At 45.4% G+C, this 15,265-nt stretch overlaps 1 long non-coding RNA gene across 1 annotated transcript; it reads left to right on the top strand.

Annotated features, from left to right (window-relative positions):
* The first annotated feature begins 6,139 nt into the window (after positions 1-6,139).
* LOC132664461 (uncharacterized) lies at positions 6,140-13,216 on the top strand. The gene is made up of 3 exons (XR_009603687.3): positions 6,140-6,448; positions 11,018-11,170; positions 13,064-13,216. It is a non-coding gene; the product is annotated as an uncharacterized LOC132664461 (long non-coding RNA).
* Positions 13,217-15,265: the final 2,049 nt, after the last annotated feature.

Raw genomic sequence — 15,265 nt, 5'->3', positions numbered from 1 at the left:
CCAATTAGGGAGCGATTGTGATTTGATTTGCTTCGATCCTGCCATTCTCCCAACTCCCTTTGTGGAGACAGGTCTGGCTGGCAAAGGAGCCGAGCAGGTCCCCTGGGATGACCCTTTCAGCAACTGGCTGCTCTTTCTATAGATGAGCCAGCTTTGCAGAGCAGCCCACAGACTGTCCTGATCTATAAATAAGCCTTATCTGTCTCCACCCCTCCCCCCATGCTCCCGGTAAAGACTTTTCTAGGATTCAGACAACCGGAGAGATCTCCGAAGCCTCCTCTTGGTGGGTGAGGAGTGGGCGGGCAGTTCTGAGGGATGAAGTTGGTGGAGGTGTGCATGTTTGAGCTGGACAGGACCTCAAGAGAAGAGACCTAAAAGACATGGGGAAACTGAGGCCCAAAGAGGAGAGCCCGGGTCTCCTGACTCCCATTCAGTCACATGGCCCCACCTTAGTCCCTTTGCTTTAGCTATTTCTGTGCCTAAAAGTGTTCTTTCCCCAGAGAGTCCCTTAGAATACGCCCCTCCTCCTCCTTCAAGTCTTGGCTTAGAATCTCACCTTCCCAATGACTATTACATCCCCATATTCATTTTATAACTGGAAGTTTGTACCTATTGACCCCCTTCGCTCATTTTGCCCATCGTCCTATCACCTCTCTTCTGACAACCATCCATCTTTCCTCTGTATTTATGAGTTTTGTTTGTTTACATTCCATATATAAGTGAAATCATTCAGTATTTGTCTTTCTCTGTCTGACTTATTTTACCCAGAATAAAACACGCAAGGTCCATCCATGTTGTCACAATGGCAAGATTTCATTCTTTTTCATGGCTGAGTAATATTCTAGTATATATACCACATCTTCTTTATTCATCCATCGATAGACATTTAGTTTGTTTCCATATCTTGACCATCATTAATAATGCTGAAACAAACATTTTGGTGCCTAAATCTTCAATTTAGTGTTTTGTCTTCTTTGGATAGATACCCAGAAGTGGAATTGCTGGATCGTATGATAGTTCTATTTTTAATTTTTTGAGGACCTTCGTACTGTTTCCCACGGTGGCTGCACCAATTTACCATCCCACCAACAATGCACAAGGGTTCCCTTTTCTCTACATTCTCATGAACATTTGTTATTTCTTGTCTTTTTGATTTTAGCCATTCTAACATGTGGTGATACCTCATTGTGGTTTTGCTTTGCATTTCCCTAATATCTAGTGATGTTGAGCATCTTTTCATGTGCCTGCTGGCCATCGTATGTCTTCTTAGGAAAAATGTATTTTTAGGTCCTGTACCCATTTGTTAAGCAAACCTTTTTTTTTTTGCTATTAAAATTTTTTTATAAAATTTTTTTAACGTTTATTCATTTTTTGATAGAGAGACAGAGTGTGAGTGGGGGAGGGGCAGAGAGAGAGGGAGACACAGAATCTGAAGCAAGCTCCAGGCTCTGAACTGACAGCACAGAGTGTGACCTCAGTTCGAGCGGGGCTCAAACTCACGGACCATGAGATCATGACCTGAGCTGAAGTCGGATGCTTAACCAACTGAGCCACCCAGGGGCCCCTAAAAAATTTTTTTTAATGTGTTTATATATATATATATATATATATATTTTTTTTTTTTTTTTTTTTTTTTTTTTTTTTGAGAGAGAGAGAATGGGCAGAGGAGGGGCAGAGAAAGAGGGAGACACAGAATCTGAAGCAAGCTCCAGGCTCTGAGCTGTCAGCATAGAGCCCGACATGGGGCTCGAACTCATGAACCAAGAGATCATGACCTAAGCCAAAGTTGGAGGCCCAACTGACCGTGTCACCCAGGCATGCTGAGTTATATGGGTTCTTTATATACTTTGGATATTAACCCCCTATCAGATACATGATTTGAAAATATTTTTTCCCATTTAGTAGGTTATCTTTTCATTTTGTTGATGGTTTCCTTTGCTGTGTAAAAGCTTTTTGTTTTGATGTAGTGCCACTAATTTATTTATCTTTTATGGTCTTGGTTTTTAGAGTCAGCTCCAAAAAAAAAAATCATCACCAAGACTAATGTCAAGGAGCTTACTGCCTGTGTTTCCTTCTAGGAGTCTTATGGTTTCAGGTCTTACATTCAAGTCTTTAATCCATTTTGAGTTAATTTTTGTGTGTGGTGTCAGAGAGTAGGCTAGTTTCATTCTTTTGCATGTTGCTGTCCTGTTTTCCCAACACCATTTATTGAAGAGATTGTCTTTCCCCCATTGTATATTCTTGCCTCCTTTATGATACATTAATTGACTTATGTATGTGTGGATTTATTTCTGGACTTTCTATTCCATTCCATTGATTAATGTGTCTGTTTCTATACCAATACCATACAATTTTGATTACCATAGCTTTGCAATATAGTTTGAAATCAGGGAACCTGATGCCTCCAGCTTTGTTATTCTTTCTTAGGATTGTTTTGGCTATTTAAGGTCTTTTGTAGTTCCATACAAATTTTAGGATTTTTAAAAAACTTCTGTGAAAAGTATTATCAGAATTTTGATAGGGATTGCATTGAATCTGTAGATTGCTTTGGGTAATATGTACTTTTAAGCAGGATTAATTCTTCCAATCCATGAGCATGGAATATCTTTCCATTTCTTTGTGTCATTTTCAATTTCTTTCATTAATGTATAATTTTCAGTATACAGATCTTTTACCTCCATGGTTAAATTTATTCGTAGGTATTTTTTTTTGGTGTAATTGTAAATGGGATTGTTTTCTTCTCTTTCTGATAATTTGTTATTAGTGTATAGAAATGCAACTGATTTTTGTATATTGATTTTGTACTCTGTGAATTTACCGAATTCATGTAGCAGTTCTATAATGTGTGTGTGTGTGTGTGTGTGTGTGTCCCTGTGTAGTCTTTAGGGTTTCCTATATATAAAATCATGTCCAAAAAAAATCATGTCATTTGCAAATATGGCAGTTTTATTTCTCCTTTCCAATTTGGATATCTTTTCTTTCTTTTTCTTGCCAAAATGGTCTGACTAGGATTTCCAATACTATGTTGAATAAAAGTGGCGAGATTAGTCCTCCTTGTCTTGTTCCTGATCTTAGCGGGAAACCTTTTAGTTATTCACCGTTGAGCATGATGATAGCTGTGGGCTTGTCACGTATGGCTTTTATATGGTGAGGTACGTTCCGTTTATACCCACTTTGCTGGGAGCTTTTTAAATCATAGATGGATGTTGACTTTTGTCAAATGCTTTTTTTGTATCGATTGAGATGCTCATGATTTTTATCCTTCATTTTGTTAATGTGATGTATCACATTGATTGATTTGTGGATGTTGAGACATTCTTGCATCTTTGACATAAATCCCACTTGATCATAGTTATGATTCTCTTAAAGTATTAAATATGGCTTGCTAATATTTTGTTGAAGATTTTTACATCTGTTTATCAAGGATATTGGCCTGTATACTTATTTATTTGTTTGTTTGTTTGTTTGCTTGCTTATTTATTTACTGATTGATTGGTTGATTGTTGTGTCCCTATCTGGTCTTGGTATCAGGGCAATGCTGGCTTCATAAAATGGATTTGGAAATATTTAAAGAATCTTTATTAGTAGTAAAATATTTGACAATGAAGGTAAATTAGAGGAAAATTCAAATAAAATATTTGGATAAAATTCTTTTTAATCTTTTGGCATTGGATGTGTATCTCAGAGCTCCTGATGACAAGGAAACTACAATCTGTAGGCACATCTGAGGCGTGTGGAGAGGAGAATAATGAATATTGGTCAGGTGATGACACCTTGGAGTGTGAGCTCCCCGGAGGCAGGTGTGGCATTCTCCACGCCTCAGCATCCTCCACGCCTCAGCATCCTCCACACTGCCTGGTCCATAGGACGCTTTCAGGAGGATTACATTCGAGCCTTCTTGAAGATAGAGGGGCAGTAGGCAGGGGTAGTTTGTTTTACAGATGAGGAGCTGATACCTAGAAAAGGGTGAATTGCCCAAAGTTTTTAGCAATGAGTAGCCAAGTCAGGCCAGACCTCATACCTCCTGACCCCCTGACCAGTAAGTACCCTTCTCATCCCCACAAGGTTGCTCAGTCACCACCACTGATGGGAAGTGGACCAGCTCCTCTCTGCCTGTCTCTGGAACACCTTTAGGTATCATAGGCAGAACAATGACCCCTCTGGATGTCTACCTCCCGGGCCCCCAGAATTCGTTAATATGTAAGATCACGTGATAAAGGGCACTTAAGGCCCATGGAATTAAGGTTGCTAATCTGTTTACCTTGAGATAGGATTATTATCCTGGATTATCCAGTAGGCCCAGTGCTGTCCCAAGTCCTTAACTGGAAAAGGGAGGCAGGGGAGAACTAGAGATGAAGCCCGATGCTGCTGGTTTTGAAGACAGAAGAAGGACCACAAGCCAAGGAATGCTCTAGAAGCTCAAGAAGGCAAGGCAATAGATTCTCCCTCAGGGCCTCTAGAAAGAATGCAGCACTGCCAATACTCTGATTTTGAGTTCACTGAGACTCAATTTGGACTTTTGACTGCTAGAACTATAAGATAATAAACTTGTTTTGAGCAACCAAGTTCATGGTACTATGTTAGAGCAGCAACGGCAAACTAATACAATGCATATTCCTGGATTCCTGGCAGGGCACCTTTGAAAAGAGAATATTGTGACCTCTCTCAGCGAGGGGAGAGGCGTTGGGCAAAGCCCACCTGTTTACAGTTAGCCTTCATGCTTAGTTTAACTGTTTACTAATCCAATTAGCAATTTATCCATCAGCTGTGATTAAATCATTTTTAGGTTAAGATCAGGTGAAGTTCCCAATGAAGCATTGGAGGAAAAATGCCCTAAAGAAGGCCTAAGTGAACCCTTATGACAAGCTTCTGAAGTGGGTATTGTTATACCCACTTTATGGGTGAGGAAACTGAGGCTCCAGAGGGAATCAGTACACTGTCCAAAGTCCCATAGTGAATGGCAGAGTCAGGGCTCGAACCCAGGTTTGCCTGACCTCAAGTACTCTCCTGCTGAATACATTATAGAGGAATTTCAGATTCCCTCTGTGGAGACCCGTACTCTGCCCACTACAGTGCTTACGTTAAGTTACCGCACATGCTCCCTGTGTTGCCTGGATTTTATCCGTCATTTCCCCCACGGAGTTCTTGCCCCTTTAATTAGATCATGCTCTCTAAGAGGTAGCAATGGCTCCTTCTGAGTTTTGTTCAGTACCTGGAGCCTGCTTTAGAGGCTCACCAAATTCCTCCTAGAGGAAACAATGAAATCTGCCAGGAGAGAAAGAGGAAACTCCTTCCTCTATTTTCAATCTGTGGGAAATTCCCACCTCCTTTCCCTGAAATCCTAAACCGACTTTTGCAGTTAGCCACTACTGGATATCACAGCAAAGGTGGGTGTATTAGCCTAGAAATTTTTTTAGTAAAAGTTTTAAAAACTCAACATCGAAGGTGGGAAATACTTGGTAGTCTTTGATGTGCATGAGGGAAGTTGGCTAGAGTTTTGGTAGGGGGTGTGACATTACACACACACACACACACACACACACACACCTCTTTACCAAATATGAAAGATTCTCTCTGCTTCCTCAATCCTCGGATAATGGTCGGTTTTAATTCCTGGGAGCCTCTCTATTGCTGTTCTGGGTGGATGGAGAGGTCTTTTGCTTTACTTTGCTCAGTAAAATCCTTTAGGATTCCTGCATCCCTTTATTGCATGGTGCTACAAAACGGGCCAGGGAGTTTGGGCAGCAATGTGGGGCGGTGGAAAATACGCTGCTGGCTCTGAAGCAAGAGCACTAGGCCTTCTCCAAGGTCAGGCACCTAAACCCGGGGCCTTGAATATTCCTTTCCCTGTTTCAATGAAAGTTACACATGTGAGTACTCAAAATCCTTAATTGACAAATTGATGTGTGTCTCTGGGATTGTTTGTGCAACCAACTGCATGCGAATCTGAGAGAGGCGGAGGGCGTCAGAAGGGCGAGCTGGGATATTTTAATATTCAGTATTTCCAGACTCAGCAGGCAGCAGGCTAAATCTGTCCGCTGATGGGCAGACATGAATTATGAAACCACTCACGTAGGTTGAGAGGTTGCCCGGAGCTGGGCAAGTATCGCCACCAGTGTCTCTGCAGGCTGGCTGGGGGTGGGGTGGCTCCCGGTCGGCAGAGATGGTCTGTGGACAGGTGCGTGATCACAGTGCGGGTGTGGCCCCAATGCAATGGGCCCCCCAGCGGCCCAGAGACAAGGTGGGCGGTGCGTCGCAGAACCAGAAAGGAGCCACAGGCTGACCCCGGCTTTCTGTGTGGCTGGAGGCGGAGGCGGCCCCCTAGTGGCAAAGGTCCGCACAGGGCCGAAGTTCAAAGAGTCCCAGAGACTAAAGGTGACCTTCCTGCCCTGGGTTCTGATGCCTCCTCCCACGACGGGGGGGCCGTGCCGGCTGGGGGTGCCCCAAGGTGAAGCTGGGAGGCCAGGTCTAATCATCAAGGCGAGAAAACTGAAGCTAGGGGTAGGCGAAGAGATGGTGGTGGTGGACTGTGTCTAAGGGCCAGGGAAGAGAATGAACGAGTCAAGCCTGTGCAATAGTATGTTAACAAGTCAATAATAACCATTTACTGCTGATCTGTGTCTAAGACGGTGCTGAGTGCATGACACGTATTTTCTCAATTCCTCACAGCAACCCTATTCATTAGATATTATTTCCCCATTTATAGACAAGAGGCAAAGAATCATTACTGTGTCAGTGGTAGTTAACAGTTGGGTGATGTCACATAGGCACTTTACAAGCATTATGTCACATAATCTTCACGCTTATTTTAGGAGGTAGGTCTCATTACTCCTTATGTCAGTTATACATCGAAGAAGCCGGGCCTAAAGAGGGTGTGTTATCATTAAGCGTTTACAACATAGCAACCCACCCCCAAACGTAGTGCCTTGAGACAGCAAACCCTCATGTAGTTTTCAGTGCAGTGAGTTGACACTTTGGGCTGGGTTCCCCTGGACAGTCCTTCTAGTCTCAGCGGGGCCATGGAGAGCATCACGCATCTATGGTCGGATGCTGGTCAGCGAGGAGGTGCCCCCACTCAAGGGGACTGGTTGGTTGTAGGCTGGGGTGAGGGTGGAGACTGGCACACTTGTGTCTCATCATCTAGTCGGCCAGCCTGTGTTTGTGGCCGGGCAGGGGTCTGAGAGGGAGCTTGGAAACACGCCAGGTCTCTTGAGGCCCAGTCTCCAAACTGGCGAAGGTCACGTCTGCTGCATTCTATTAGCTAAAGCAAGCCCGGGACCAAGGGACAGGGAACACAGACTCCGGATGGGAAGGGCTGTGAAATCAGAGCATACGGTGAGTGTGGATACAGGGAGGGGTGGAGAACCAGGCCCTTTTTTTTTTTTTTTTTTTTGCAATATATCACTAGGTGGGAATGGGGAGCATGTGAGGGAACCGGTCTGGGTGGGGTGAGATTCCCAGGTGGGAAGAAGAGTACACGTCTCTGAAAGGCAGGCTGGTGTGCCTGGGATACGGGAGGAGAAATGTGGAGGAGTTAGGGATGGGGTGCTATTCTGAGCACTCATCTGGGTTAACTCAGTCCTCATGACAACCCCACGAGGTAAGTGCTGTGGTGTCTTCCCCTCTTTCCAGATGGGGAAACCGAGGCCTGGAGAGGTCAGACAATAGTCTAAGTCCCACAGCTAGAAGCGTCAGTGTCAGGTCTCCAACGCAGGGGGTCCGGCTCCAAAGCCCACACCCTGAACCACTTGCCACACTGCTGGCACCACAGCAGGGAGGAGAAGGGACAAGGCAAAGAAGAGTTTGGCGCATAGTATGAGGGCAGATGTTGAAACTACTGTCCTGAGAGGCCTAGAGACACTAGGGTAGAGATTCCCTGTCACTTCCTTTTCTTTAAAGAGTCTATTTATTTATTTTGAGAGAGAGGTGGGGGGAGGGGCAGAGAGAGGGAGCCAGAATCCCCAACAGGCTCTGAGCTGTCAGCACAGAGCCCAACGTGGGGCTCGAACCCACCAACTGTGAGATCATGACCTGAGCCGAGATCAAGAGTCGGACACTTAACTGACTGAGCCACCCAGGCACCCCCCCCTTGTCACCTCCTGTCTGCTCAAGAGTAGGACTGCTTATTTCTGTTTGGATGTGGGAAGGAGCTAGTCTTTCTGATTCTGTGACCCTACAAATAAGTGCATAATAATGTCAAATGTATTCGCGAAGATACTTTTTCTTTAAGCAGCAGGAACTGATTCCATCTAGCTCAAGTTTAAAATGAAGTATTTCTTGGAAAAGTGCTGGGAGAGCTCACAGAATCAGCCTGTCCTAGGAAGGGCAAGAACTAGACAAGCCCCCGGGACCTGAGCTGCCGGCAGCATTCCGTGGGCTCACTTTCTCATTTGCTGACAGCCATGTGACTTGGGTGTAAAAACCTCCCATCACTATGACTTCTTGTTTATGTCTTGACTTCCCACGAGAGAGAATCTGGCCCAACATTGTTTTTACACTGGACAACCTGGATTTGTCCAGGGGAACAGGGACATGAGCACAGCCACGGCCACTGGGGGAATCTCTATGAAGCCATCTTGCTTGGTGTCTAACTGCTTGGTGGCAGAATTAAGTTCTAAGCACCGCTACCTACATCCACCTGGATAGTTCCAAGGACATAGCTTGTCCCAAGGAAAGGAATAGGCTTCAGTCTCCCAGGGATCCTGAAGTTCCAGAGATTCTGACCAAACTCACACCCTGCAGCTTTATTGCAGATACAGATTCACAGCAAGAACATTTGAATATGATTTTATTAATTGCGTTTTTTCGAGTCCAGCAGTTTTCATTAAATTACAACAATCCAAGGCAGATGATATCCTTAAGCTCAAACAATTTTGCCATGCAAAGATTATATTTATATAAGAGTGCTTTTCAGTCCTGACTTCCTAAGTGATCGGCTTATAAAATATTTATTAGTGGTTCAAAAGCATTGCTTTTGCAAATTCAGTATCTTCTTTAGGATAGATTTCAGGGCAGACGGCTCTTTTGGGTTTGAGTTCACGGTGTGATGTGCAAAGGTACTTCCTTGTGTTTACTGAGGGGTGAAGTCAGGCTCTGTAGGTGTTCAGCTCCTTGCGTGATTTGCCCCAAGACTGAAAGGCCACTTGCACAGATTAAATGAAATCCATGGTTTTCAAAAATAAATTTGGCTAAATTTCTAGGTAGGAGTTCATTTTTTTTCTCTTTTTAAACTTTATTTATTTTGAGAGAACGAGAGAGAGCGGGGGAGGGGCAGAGAGAGGGAGACACAGAACCCCAAGAAGCTGACATGGGGCTCGAACCCAGGAGCCGTGAGATCATACCTGAGCTGAGATCAACAGTCCGATGCTTAACCAACTGAGCCATCCAGGTGCTCTGATGGGAGTTTCTTATACATGGGCACAACTGGCTTCCATATAAATATTTTATAATTGCTCATTCTGATTCTCGCCATAAATATGACTTTCATGGGCATGTAGTCTATTAGGAGAATATTTGGAGTGGGAATTTAAGATACTCAAGATACTCATCAGGCCTGGATTTGCCATCAATCAATTCATGATATGACCTTAGGCAAACACTGTATTTTGTTTGTTTCAATATATCAAACTGAAATTGGTAAATATCAGTTAGGAATGTGTTTAGCTACAAATAATGGAAAACCTGATAAGAGTTTATTTTTCTAACATGACAAACCAAGAGGCAGGGAGTCAAGAATTGGGATGTTATTTAGGAGCCAGGCTCCTCTGTTTTTGCCATAAGCCTGTGGTTTGTTTTTTTTTTTTTCTTTTTAAAGTTTATTTATTTTGAGAGAGAGTGAGTGAGAGCATGAGCTGGGAGGGGCAGAGAGTGAGAGAGAGAGAGGGAGGGTGTGAGAGAGAATCCCAAGCAGGTCAGTGCAGAGCCCCACATGGGGCTCAATCTCACAGACCGTGAGATTATGACCTGAGTTGAAATCAAGAGTTGGAGGCTTAACTGACTGAACCACCCAGGCCATCAGCCTGTGGTTTTTGTCCTGATGGCAGAAAGTTGGCTGCTATACCTTCAGAAGGAAGGAGAGGGAAGGGTAGAGGGAAATCCTAGCTGAGTTTGTTCCCCCTGTTTTTTGGGAGGTAACTAATGTCCTGGAAGTCCTCTACCCACAAATAGTCTTCTCCTTACATCTCATTTGCCAGAACTGAAATATGGCCACTCCTACTCACAAAGGAACCTGGGAAGGCCATCCTCTTATTTGGCCATATCGAAGCCCTGCATCAAATCAGGGGTCTGTTGGGAAAGAAAAATTAGGAGTATTGGGCAGGAATTTAACTGTGCCCTTTTATCCCAAAGGGGCAGAAGAGAACGGTCACTCATCGGTTCAGCTGGTCTTTTAGCGGCGGTAAGCGTTGTGTTAAGCCCTTTCACCAGCCAACTCAAGTTAATTAAGGTAGGTGTGGCAGGCGGGAACTCTAGGGTAGAGGTGAGGAAACTGAGGCTGGAAGGCATTAAGTAAATTACTCCAGGTAGCAGAGAGCAATGAATTAAAATGTATCTCGCCTGGGTGGCTCAGTTGGTTGAACAACTGACTCTTGATTTCAGCTCAGGTCACGATCTCACAGTTCATGGGATCAAGGCCTGGTGCTGACAGCGTGGATTTCTCTCTCCCTCTCTCTGCTCCTCCCCTGATTGCTGGCATGCACGTGGGTGCTCTCTTTCTCAAAATAAATAAATAAAAAAAAAAAAAAAGAATTTCTTCCTTAAAAAGAAAAAGAAGTATCTCCTCTCTCCTTACTGGCTTCAGAAGTGGAGGAGGTCCCAAGTTACTCAGAATTGTTACTCTGTTGGGCCTCCAAGGGAGGAGCTAAAGCACTTTCTTCCTTCTTTTCACGCCTCACCCTGAAGAAGGTTGGGCCTGGGGATAAGGGAGGATTCCCAGAGGCTCCCATGTCGATATTCGGGGATGCTGAGACTCTTGTCCAGACCTGTGCTTCCCTGCTACGACATCCTCTTTCCTTCCCAGATCTCCTGGAGCAGGATGGCTTCCTCACTGTGGCCCCTCTGCAAACTTCACGCTCCTTACCTGCACTGACACGAGAGCAACAGAGGAGTCAATTGCCCCCAGCTCCTGATAGCAAGTAACATTGATTAGCCGGCTCCTGCAAAGGGCGATGTGGTAAATAGTCAAGCACACAGCGTTGGCAGCCTTTGAATCACGCCTGGCCACTTCCTGGCTATGTGATTTGCAAGTTGATAGCTGTACCCCTCAGTCCCCCCATCTGTAAAATGGGTGATAATAATAGTAACCATGTCATACGGTTGTTGGGAGACTCGATGTACACAAAGCACTGAGAACAATGCCTACCACAGCCAACACCTGTGTGTGCTTAAGTCCGCTCCTTCTGGACGTCCTTTCAGGCATCTTGGTGATTAACTTGCTTTTATAGATTCGTTCTTTTGTATCTCGAAAGCCAAGTCTCCCGGGGTTGTTCTTAAGTTACTATTTGTTTTTAATGAATCCTGTAGTTATCAATTAATGCCTCGGTTCCTGCTGTTAATGCAGAGCGAGAAAAATAACAGCTAATATTTCAGCTCTTCTCTTCTGCCTTACTAAAACACAGATTCACGGTACAGAGTGCGGTATGCCCCCTGGAGTCGTGTCGTATGGTGGCCCCCTCCGATCAGTCAACTTGGGAGGGACGGGTTGGTAAATAGTGAGGATCACTTTGTTTGCTTCACACTTGGGGCTGAGCCTGCATGTTTTCCATTCGCTGTTTTTCTTGGCACCGGCTGTACTTTCTACACACACGTTTCAGCCATGAGTGTATGTGCCCACATGTTGGCGAAATATATTCCTCAACGTGGATCGTGGTGGGCCCAAGGGAGACCGACCACCTTCAGTCTGCTGCTTTTCTGTGTTTCCTCAGTCGCTGCCAGTAACACGCCGTCTGGAGACAGGAGGTCAAAGCCCCAGGTTCCAGACCCTCGCCCTCGTCTGCTGTCACCTCAGGCCATGATATCGGGCAGGTTGCTCTCCCATGTGGGCCTTCAGCCTCCCCTTCCATGACACGATCCCCTTCCAGCCCTATAGTTTTCCAGGATTTTCTGAAAGACGCTCGTGGACTTGGGAAGCACAGCGTGCTGGGGAGACCTTGGTTTTGAAGTTTTCCCTTCGAAGATTGCCTTAATTTATTGGGCATCTTGTTGCTGAAACATACAATCAAGAAAGAACAGACTGAAGTTCCTTTTCCTTCCCCAAATGTGATGCTTAAATAAAATTCCGTTTCATGGAGCAGACACAGAGGAGTAGAGACGGATAGGGTTTCCCTTGTCTTTGAGCAGTCCCAGAGGAGGCTGGAAACAGCAGGACGTCCCTTCAACCAGATGGGCCTCTGAGCCTGGAGAGCCAGGCAGTCACAGAGAATAGAGAAATCAAGGGCGGAAATGGGGAAAGGCTGGCCGCTGGATGTCGGCTTATTCTCGCAGCTGAATGTAGTCAGCCTGGAGGCGGGGACAAGAGGGGGAAGGTTCACATGGGCTGGTGGGCTGGGGCGCTCCGTGTCATAGTTCAGGTCTGATGAGAAATTGGCCCATTGAGCTAACTGTGAATGCAAGACTTCCTTGAGACCAGGGCCAGCCTCAGGGGACACTGGGACAGGGCAGGGTAGCTGGTACTCAGCCTCCCCTTTGGTGGCTTTGCCTCATTTCTCCTGAAGCATGTATCTAGGGCTTGCCCTGCCTCCAGAGCCCTTCCCACATGCCTCCCCTGGCCCAGTCTTGATTTATCCAGTGACACTCTTGTCCTCAAATGTTTTCCTGCTCCCTTCCTTTCATCATTAATCTTCTTAAAATCTTACTCGGGGGATAGCACGGCGGGGTAGAAGGAGTCGTGGCCTTCGGACTCCATCCTGCATGGTGATGGTGGTCTTTTCGCTCATAACAATGGGGACCTGGGTGAGTTACTTGGTTTCCCTCAGCCTCAGTCTTCTCACCTTTGAGATGGGTACAGTAATCCATAATGTAAACAGTCCTTCCCCCTTATCCTTGGTTTTGCTTTCTGTCGTTTCAGTTACCTGCAGTCAACAGCGGTTTGGAAACGAGGGGTCCCCCTTCTGACGGATAATCAGAAAGTCACAAGTAGCCTAATAATACGTTGAAATGCACACGTTGCTCCCTCACTTCGTCTCCTCACACAGGCATTTTATCATCTCACATCGTCACAAGAAAGTGAGTATAGGACAATAAGATATTTTGAAAGAGAGAGAGATCGGTCACATTCATATAACTTTTATTACAGTACATTGCTATAGTTGTTCTATTAGATTATTGTTCTTAATCTCTTACTGTGCCTAATTTATGAATTGAACTTTATCATGGCTATGTAGGCACAGAAAAAACATAGTATATATAGAATTTGGTACTAACTGTGGTTTCAGGCATCTGCCAAGCATCTTGGAACATATCCCTCGCAGATAAGGGAGGCTACTGTAGCATTATTGAGATAATTCGATGAGATACAAAGGTTAGCTCAAAAAGAAAACCACCCCAAGGAAAATTATTTCCTCCTTCTTGTCCCATTTGTACTTCCTGTGTATTACAATCTGGGGGATTGAAAACACTTACGGATCCCTGGGATCCACCCCATCTCCCAGTGGGAATCAGTATGCTCTAAAAGCTCCTCAGGTGACTGGTGCAGCCTGGGTGAAAACCCACTGCCCTCAGACGTTGCTGATTAAGACTTTGCTCTCCGAACCCAGTGCTGCTTCAATTCCCATCCCATTGGACCCGACTCCAAAAGTCAGTTTGTCTTCTGTGTTTTAATCTGACAAATGGCAGATGATTAATCAAGGTTTGTGTGCCGGATCCCTCCCTGAGCCCAGGATATTTGTTTTCACTGGCATCTTGACAGGAGCAGGGACATATTCTCTCCTGGCACTAAGGGGAGGGGAAGGGTGGGTAAAGATTTACTGAAATGTTGTGGCAGAGATGATTGGCTGAAATCGAGACATTCTCTGGGACAGTGACTGAGAATCAGTGGGTCCAGGTAGGGCTGGCGAACCAGATGGGCAGATTTCCTGTCTGCATTCAGCAGTGCTGAAGCAGGGAACCGGGCAGCCAGGCCAGGATGAACATGGTGAATTTAGAAATCAGGGGATCGGGGCAGGATGTGCCTGACTGTGACGTGTGGCTCGGGAAGGGAAGCAGGTGTTTATGGCTGAAAATGGCTTTCCGAGTTAGTCCTTCTTCCTCCCAGTTACGTCTTGGAGGACACTGTCAAACTATACTCTTGATCCACCCAGAGGTCTTCTAAAGATAATTCCCGTACAGTCTGAAGCTTCCTGCCCCTCTCTGCTTGGGGGTGTTCTCCGGCCTTGGGAGCTTGGCCCTCACTTGATGGAGGGCTGGAAGTATTGGGAAATTAATGGCTTGGGTGCCACCTTCATATGGAGGAATGTCAGTTAGCAGATGAACACCCCAGCTTCCCTGCCCTTCGGTGGAACAGTCCTCAGGCATGTTCTGCACAGTTTCTTAGAAAGTCTCCTGTGTGACTGAGCCCCACATACCACAGTGACAAGCCCCTCATCATGAACCCTTTGCTGGCTTTCCTTCCTTCCTTGTCTCACTTCCCTTCTGGGGTCTTCATGGATGGAGAGGGGAAGGAAAGCACGGTAAGTGCAATGCTTCACAATCTGTAGGTTGTGACCCATGAGGGAGTTACAACGTCCATTTTTATTCACTGATTTTGAGAAAGAGAGGGAGAGAGAGAGAGAGTGTGTGTGAGTGGGGGAGGGGCAGAGAGGGAGAGAGAGAACCCCCAAGCACACTCCATGCTGTCAGCACAGAGCCTGATATGGGGCCCGGTCCCATGAACCGTGAGATTATGATCTGATCTGAAATCACGAGTCGGACTTTCAGCCAACTGAACCACCTCGGTGCCCTGCAACATCCATTTTTAAAAAATGAAAGGAAACGAATGTGCCATAGTAAAGTATGCTACTCGTTGTAAGGGTACCTACTGTTATACGAAAACTTCATTTCAGTCATGTGTGAATATGCTCACGTGCTGGTGAAATATATTTCTCAACATGGATCACGCTCAAAAATTTTGAAGGCTGCCATTGTGGGCCTCTGTGGTTTTTGTCTTCTCAGGATCCATTCTTCCCTTTTTGTGCAGTAATAGTACCTGAGTTTTCATCTCAACAAGGAAAGGGGACTGGGCTCCTAATTGGACACAGTTGTGATGCGACCATCAAACCAGGTGTTGCGTCAT

The sequence above is a fragment of the Panthera onca genome, chromosome F2 (assembly GCF_046562875.1).
Source record: "Panthera onca isolate mPanOnc1 chromosome F2, mPanOnc1 haplotype 2, whole genome shotgun sequence".
Classification (NCBI taxonomy): Eukaryota; Metazoa; Chordata; class Mammalia; order Carnivora; family Felidae; genus Panthera; species Panthera onca.
The sequence above is the reverse complement of the archived record's forward strand: the minus strand, read 5'-3'. Positions and strand labels throughout refer to the sequence as shown.